The sequence below is a fragment of the Mesoplodon densirostris genome, chromosome 5, assembly GCF_025265405.1.
Source record: "Mesoplodon densirostris isolate mMesDen1 chromosome 5, mMesDen1 primary haplotype, whole genome shotgun sequence".
In the NCBI taxonomy this organism is placed as follows: domain Eukaryota; kingdom Metazoa; phylum Chordata; class Mammalia; order Artiodactyla; family Ziphiidae; genus Mesoplodon; species Mesoplodon densirostris.
The window spans coordinates 30,611,621-30,620,214 of NC_082665.1; positions in this window are offsets into that span (position 1 = coordinate 30,611,621).

Here is an 8,594-nt window from a genome sequence, read left to right on the forward strand (position 1 = left end):
ATAGGTTTGCTTGCATCATATTTTCTTCCATGTGCATACATATATTGATTAAATTCCCTATGCCACACTTGAATTTAAAGCTGTGACCTGTGATCTCAAATTGACTTCCTGACAATAGTGATTAGGCTGGTGGGTGAGCAGCACAAATTTACTGATAATCTCTGTAGTAAAGTCAATGTCTCTTTTTCCCAAAGAGAGAATCCAGTTATTTAAAAAAAAAAGAAAAAGAAAGAAAAGGTTCTCACTGACATACAATACTTTCTTAATCCACTTCATTTCCTAGTCATGGATGTAAACATATGTTAAATTTTTGTAATAATCCATAAACGAAAGTAATAATAATATTTATATCTAATTATGTTTTCATGACAGTTGGCATTTGATTTTGAGTATCACAAAAACCACCTCAAGGTAGAATAAAAAAAAAAATGATTCTACCCTGATTTCTACTTTGCATGAAAACAAAAGAGACTTTTTAACTTGAATGCGGGAATATAAACAATTATAAAGAAAGAAATGTTTGTAATATTTCTATATTGTTTACAATTCTTTTGTTCCAGTGATTATTTCAGTATTTGATATTATTGAAGATAATTTTACTACTTTGTCTAGAAGGTACCATCTTCCTATTTCTGCCACCCTAAATTCAAAAGTGAAAATGTTTTCCTACTTTTACTTTTGAGGTGGAGTAGGAATTATTATTTCTTTGCCTCTTCTTGTCCATCTTGATCACTCCCTCACCTAATCCTCCATTTTAGCTCAGTGCCGTAGAATGTCACATGGTTGATGGATTCTTGTTTTCTGAGTTTTATAAAGAAATGAATATAAATTCAATATGTTTCAGTTATAAATAAATTTAATAAAAATTTAATATAAACTTTGGTTTTCTATGGGATAAAATGATGGGCTATAAAGATATATGATGCCAATTTTATTTTTACTTGGAGGTATTGTAGAATATTTCCAAGGAATTAAACTACACCTGAATATTTGTTTCCTTTTGTTGTGTCAGTAGGAAACACACAAGTAACTTGTGACTCAAAGATTAATAGATGACAGCTTCTATCATCTTGTAACTCACATTTAAAGGGCAACAAATAAACCAATGTGATAAGTTTATTGTTAGAGGTATGAATAAGTACCTATGGGAGAATAGAGGAGGAAGCATTAATTTGCTCAATTTAATAAATTTCTAATATCTATATTTATCTATACTATCCTGAAAACAAAATGACGTTTCTGGATCAAACACAGACTATTTCTCTAAACCCCAGTACTCAACCCGAAGCAAAGGATGAGAGCCAGTTGGTTATGCCTGTGTGTACAAAGGGAAGGGATTTATACCAGAGGAGAGGAACTCCAAAATTATGAATCATGAAGTTTAAATGGGAACCGCTATACAGCTGCCACCCTCTTCTCTTGAGAGAGGGCAAGAAACCTATCTCTCCAAAGTTTTACAATTTGTAAATGTAATGTAAACTTGACTTTGAAATGTAAGTGAATGGCTCTTGGGTTTCATTTCTCTTTGAAATAGAAGCACATAGCCCTAGGGAGATAAATTTCTACATATCTCTAAATATGTCCATCCTTTAACTTTCAGAGGCATATACTTTAACCCAGGTTCCATTTCTTACACATCAAGATTGAGCACCGATTTTGCAGCAGGCAGTGTGCAAGACAGGTGAAGGTAAATAGAGCAGGAAGCCTGGCAGGTCAAACATCTGCAACAGTGTACGCTAAGCTGGTCACAGGTGCTAGGCAAGAGTCAGATTTCATCTAACATCATGCTTTTTCTTGCCTATCTTGAAACCACTTTTCTCTTTCTGGAGTCTTTTTCTGTCTCACTCTTGGACACTTTGGAAACTCCTAATGATTATTACTAGATTTTATGTAGATGTCACTTTTTCCAGGTTTCAGTTCTCCAAGCAATACCCAGGGCTTCTTCCTCTTTCTGGCGTAGTGTCTTGTTCACATTTCCATCGCTGTAGTAATTACATTGTTCTGATTATTTCTTAATTTCTGTGTTTCCTCCAAGTAACGGACACTTCTAGAGAATGGGAATTTTGCTCTATTAAGTTTTATACTTACAGTGCTTAACTTACCACACTTATTAGAATAAAATAGACTCTAGCTAATACTTGCTGATTAACTATATGAATAAACAAAAAAACACTTCTACTTTTGCCTCTCATAGCCCTATCATTCTAATAAATTTTGGGTTGCTGCATGATAATGATTTATAGAAAGAATAGTAAACGTAGGTCCAAAGTAAAGTTTTTGTCCCCATAACATTAGGTAAAAAGTTTTAAATCCAGTATGCATTACAATGGCATCTTACCATTTTATTATTTTTTTATTACTTTTGCTAAGAACTTCTACTAGGATGAAGGTAAAATTAAAATACTGTATCGTCCTATTAGTCTGGAACATGATTACCATTGAAGGAGAATTGTGAGGTTCAAGAAGAGACAGGAGAGAAGAAAATGTAAAGGGAATTAGAGAAGCCAGGAGAGGTAAGTGACAGCCATCATGAATAAAGGAGCCCAAGTGCTGTTCTGATCATGGCTTTACTTCCTTTCAGATTTAAGTTCTTAGAAGACCCTTACAAAAAGCAAATCAACAGACAGACAGGAACTAGAATGAGTGGTTCACTGTGACTTCTGGGTGCTCTTCTTACCAGGGTTTTTTTAGTTAAGAAAATGGACAGTGTCTTTATCTTCTACAGTGCTATGACCCAGAACCTGATCCTGTATTTAAATAATGACATTCACTCTATTTTTAAAGGAGAGTAAAAATTCATGGAAATAGCTGTAAAATAGTTTACTCACCACAGAACTCTTTTTCTTTCTTTCTTCCTTTCTTTCTTTTCCTAACTTTCTTTCTTATATTAGAATGAAGTTATTTTAGTTAAGATTTCCAGTTTTTAAGGTAACTCTTCCACATTAAACATCTGTCATGGTAACTTGTTATTAAAGAAGTCATCTTTGGAATCCTGTCCACAAGACGTTCCTAACACTGCTACTTTTTCTCAGATTCATAAGGAATATAAGCATATTACAAGTTTTGACAACCCTAGAATAATAAAACTCAATAAACTCTTCAACAAAAAAATGTAATAAGTAATCTTTTAAAAACTAAGATTTTCCAAATTAATTGACTTGGAGCTATTTTTTAGCATCACATCTGTAAATATCTTATGTAATGAGTGATCCATCTAACAAGCCTTGGGAAAGTATTCTTTTACAATGCATGGAGAAAATCTTTCCGGCAATTTTGAGTTTCTAATGAAGAGCTTCAAATCTTTATGCCATTTTAAACTTGTTGATTTTAAGGTTGCTTCTGGTAATCAGATAATGATTTACTTATGCTTCTTTGAATTAAATACTTTCCTTCTAGTTTTAGTCAGTGATTCCCATACCATAAGCCCTCTGTGAATCTTTTAAAGATTTCCCTAGTTTATCTGATATTTCATCTTGATATTTAGTTATGTCTCCCCCCACTGACAGAGCTTCCATGTCAATATTAATAAGATATTCCTGACAAACTGTTTGGATGTGGTTTAACCTTCAAATAAATGCAAAGTGTGATTTGGTGAGAAACGAATAATTCATTAAACAAAACAAAACAAAAAACACTTGCTTTTGACCAATTAGTTCTCCGGGGATTAGTGCAATAACTATTAAATGTCAATATTTCTTAAGAAAAGCTGCCAAGTTTTCATTGTGTTACCTGTTTGAAAAAGAAAATTGCCTCTTTTTCTCTTATTATTTCTACTTCCAACCAATTGGTAGGCTTTAGTTAGCCATCTTTATTCAAAACTATGCACATGTTTAAAAATGCCCTCCAAAATTGGAGGTAAGCTGACTGAGTTCTCAATCATACCTAAGAGGTGTAGAGGAATTCCAATTCCACTGTAAGTAATTATGGCTGAAAGATAACATAAATTAAAAGCTAAGAGACTAGGCTCCATTTAACTGGATTAAATCAGGATAGTTCTTAAGTAATAGGTTTAGAACTGAGAATTTCTGAAAACTAAGACTTCAGAAAAATATGGAAAACTATACTTTAGAAAACTGTAGAGTTAGTATATTAGAAAAGGAGGTAGTCTGCTTAAACTAATGGAGTCTTTTGATACTGAGTTTTGTTTTTGTTTTTGTCTTAGAATATGGAAAATTACCTTCTGTATAACTCAACAATATCCCCAAATTAGGTAGGAAACTTTGCTCATGAGCTATTTACATCTGTTCTTTTACAGTAACCAAATCAAGCCTTGAATAAGCTTTAATAAGTGATGTTGCTGCTTATGCTCATTGTAAGGGAATGAAATGTGGTCTTTGCTTTAGGAGATTATTTTTCAAAGTGTATGGAAAACTAGACAATCACAGTTCAGACATGGAATGATGGTTTCTGTATAAAAGTAGCGTTTTGAAACATTGGTTTGAACCCAATAAACAACAAGCAAACTTTTGATATTAGCTAGAACTGAAGAGGAGAGTTAAATTCCATGTGGGGAGAGGAATTCTGAGAACGTGTGACAAAGGAAGCCAACCAGAACATACATGTTGTGGAATACCATGTATGCAGCTAATGATCCTTTTTCACAAGGCAGAGAGCTTAAAGGACTATAACAGGACAGTGCAGGACAGTCCCTTGCTGGAGATCACCATTACTCAGAATTTAGAGAGTAGTTTCTGATAGAGTCAACATGGTACAGTTTTCCAAAATTAGCACTAGACTGAAGTAGGATATAAATATACATTAAAATAGTACTCAATTCTATTGACATGACACTGACTTTGGGAACTTTTTAATACATACTTTTCTTGCAACAAACCACAATCTGATATGAAATATAGAGACTGATGGTTCTACCAAAGATTCTATTAACTGTATTCAAGCCTTTAGCCTGTTCTTTTCAGTGCCTAATATGTGTGTTGGGCAAAAAAAAAAAAAAAAAAAAAAAAAAAAAAAGGGAGAGGTTAACTCCTCATCTTATAGACCTTAACTTGCAGTAGGTGACCCCAAGCTCATAAACACTATGTCTTTCTTTCTGATACCAGTGTAGAAATATTTTAAGCGTTTGATCTGTTTATTTTATTTTTTAAATATTTATTTATTTATTTTTGGCCTCATTGGGTCTTCATTGCTGCGCATGGACTTTCTCTAGTTGCGGCGAGCGGACTCTTCGTTGTGTTGCCAGGCTTCTCATTGTGGTGGCTTCTCTTGTTGTGGAGCACGGGCTCTAGGTGCACGGGCTTCAGTAGTTGTGGTTCACAGGCTCTAGAGCACAGGCTCAGTAGTTGTGGCACACAGGCTTACTTGCTCAGTGGCATGTGGGATCTTCCTGGGCCAGGGCTCAAACCCATGTCCTCTGCATTGGCAGGCGGATTCTCAACCACTGCACCACCAGGGAATTCCCTGATCTGTTTATTTTAAATGATGGAATGCAATGTCATTTTGTATTTGTACAATTATTAGGGATAAAATAGATTTTCCAATGTATACTTAGACATAGAGAAAGAGAGGTTCTTTTCCATTGCCATCTAATAAATGGTTAGAAACCCAGGCCCAGATTAATAAGTATTCTCATAGAATCTTATTTGAATCCCTGCAAACAACTTTGCTGAAATTCTAAGAAAAAACGTTACTGATCTTCCAGGCAGCTTGTGCTATGCTTTTGTTAAAAACACCACCACTGCCAACAACAACAAAAACCCTTATAAGGCGATCATAAAATACACATTCAGTAAAGGTGGACTCAGTAGAATTGTAAGAGATGAGACATGGAAGTCTCAAAGGCTGACCTCTTTCTGGTACAGTCTAGCTCAGTAGCATGGACAGTGTAGTATTTGACAGCTCTCACATTTCCTGTGGTTCCTATTGCGTCGCTTAAACCTAACTGCATTTGAACCATAATCTTGGCCCCTGGTCTGTAATGTGAGGATGTTAAATGTGTGTTGTATGGAAAGTACCCGATGCTGTGTTGTACATTCTAATAAGCTATTAAAGATTAGAGCCATGAGAACGAAAGAAACCAAAACCTATACTTATTGGCATTTGTGGGAATTGTTCCAAGAACATTTAGCCATTTTAATCCAGTTTTCTTTCTTTGTGGTCCTTAATGAAAAAGGAATATACACAGAGGGCTTTAATCCACAGCCCCCTTTTATTCTCTCTTATTGGAGAGTATAAACCAGATCTATGGCTTACCTCATATATAAATCTTATTCAACTTACAGCAAAGGAGACATTTTTAAAGGAGGTTTAAGCTTGGCTTTGTCTGCAAAACAATTGTATGTTCACTCTTGGTTAGAAGCTTTGTTTTAAAAGATTTTATCTGAATTATGTTCTCATAAAGGGCTAGTTTGTAAACAATACTTTAATGACAGGATTTGTCATACTTAAATTATGCATCTTTGCACATTACTTTATTCTGGTTTTATCACAGTTTAGCATATGAAATATGACCATAAGGAAATGCAGTTTATTTATTTTATTGTCAAGTTAGGTGCATTGATGATACATTCATTCAGGCAGTCCTGCTTTAGATACTGTTGTGGCATCTCTTTCTTTGAAATTGTATTTAAAGCTAGTTTATTAACTACAAGAAAGCTGGCATTATTGCCTTAGTGAATATTTGATCTTTACCCAAAAAAGAAGAAAATATGTATATCTCGGGTTATTTGTCCATCTGTTTGTTTACTTATTAGTTTTTAGTTTTTTTTACGGATAGATATGGTTCCAAACACAATTTGGTTTACTAAAAAAAAACCAAAAAACAACAAAAAACAGACTCTGTCATAGAAATTGGAGATATTCCACACTGAGGTTATTCAAAAGTATCTTGCTACAGATTTTGAAGAAAACTGCAGTTTAAATGAGTCTAGATAAAAGTTGTTTAAGTCAGAGAAAAAATACAACCTAAAGTGCTAAAGCAAGAAACAAAATTAACAAATGAATAAATAAACCCTTGTTTACAAGTCAAACAACAAACAAATTGGTTGTTTACCTAGCAGGTTGAGCCTTGTCTACAGGCCGCTACTGACCATTAAAAATGAGACAGTTGAGCCATCATGTGGAATCTGTTTTTGTTTCTGACTTCCATGACTGAGCTCAGTTGTTGCATGTGCATAAATTTGCCTGTAGAGAATCTTTAGATTGCTTAATGGAATATCCAATGGCAAGCTCCACCTTAACTGTCCCACATTAACTGACAGCAAATCCTTGTGAGTAACAAACATCCTCCAGTTGTAAGTCATGTCTATCTACTCTCATGAAAATGTACCAACATCATGTTGTAGTTTATTTCAAGGATGTTATACATGGAAATAACTGCCACATTTGGCATCACATCCATCCATTTTCTATATGCATTTTTGCTTAAAATGTGGGTGTAAAGCCATTCAACCTTGTTGTTGTGAAGGTGATGTCTGACGTAAGTTGTATAGCCACAGAGCAGACTGGCAAGCATGATATACTGTATATTTATTTTGTTTTCATTATTAACTCTATAAATCTTTCACAAAGACCCATCCACCATTTCTTCATGAAACATAGCTTGACTAAAACCCCCATAATCGATCTAACAAGAGTTGTAGATAGTGTAAACATGATTATTATACATTTCATCATGGAACATCAGCTGAATTTGGTTCATTAGGTAGGTGATTAAACTAGGTACACCAATTTTATTTTTAAAAAGGAAATGTAATCAAAAGGTAAGAGCTTTGATATTCTTCTGTAACCCATGAACTAACTTCGTAGCAAGTTTTCAAAAAGAATCACTACAATTGGCAGTCAGAGAAATCAAAAGCAAAATGTTCTTCTGATGTAAAGAGCTTTACTGGCTGTGTAAGTTTTATTTGGGCACAATTAACAGTCTTTGAAGGTAACTCAGAGGATTACAAAACCATTTTTAATCTCCCAAATAATTTTTAAATGGAAGCATCTTAGATACTAACTGGTAATAAAAAACATTTTATAGTTCCTATATATATTTCTGACCACCAATATTTAAATTTCAACTGATGTAAGCATAAAATCCATTAGTAGAATGGTTGTAATCTTGGCCTATTTGTTTTACTACCATTACATAACCTACCCAAACTGGTTGGTACTTCACCATTCCCTAAAGAAATGAGTGAATGAATGATGTTTGTATTGGGATGGCCAAAAAATTTCATTCGGGATAGGATTCTATAACAATTTTATATGGAAACATTAACTGACCACAGATCTCTGCTAAAGAATTTTTATGACATCCATCTAATTTTCACAGAAGAGCAGATACAAGCTTAAGCCTTAGAGTTATATAAGAACAGCTATCCCTACCATCAGTTTAACATTAGAAACTACAGGGCAGGTTATATAATGCTAGTACAGTTAATAGGCTAGAATATACTACCATCCTACTTGATAAATTTTATGCATACACCAGCTTAAACTTAAATTTTAGTGGTCAGGATAAGAATAGCTTCATCAAATTCTGTTCCTTTTGCCAATGTTATTTTGATATATTCCCAAAATAACTGTAATCACCCTTCCTTAGTTGAGAGACACAGTTTTTTTCTGAATTTTCATCCTGGAACAATTTA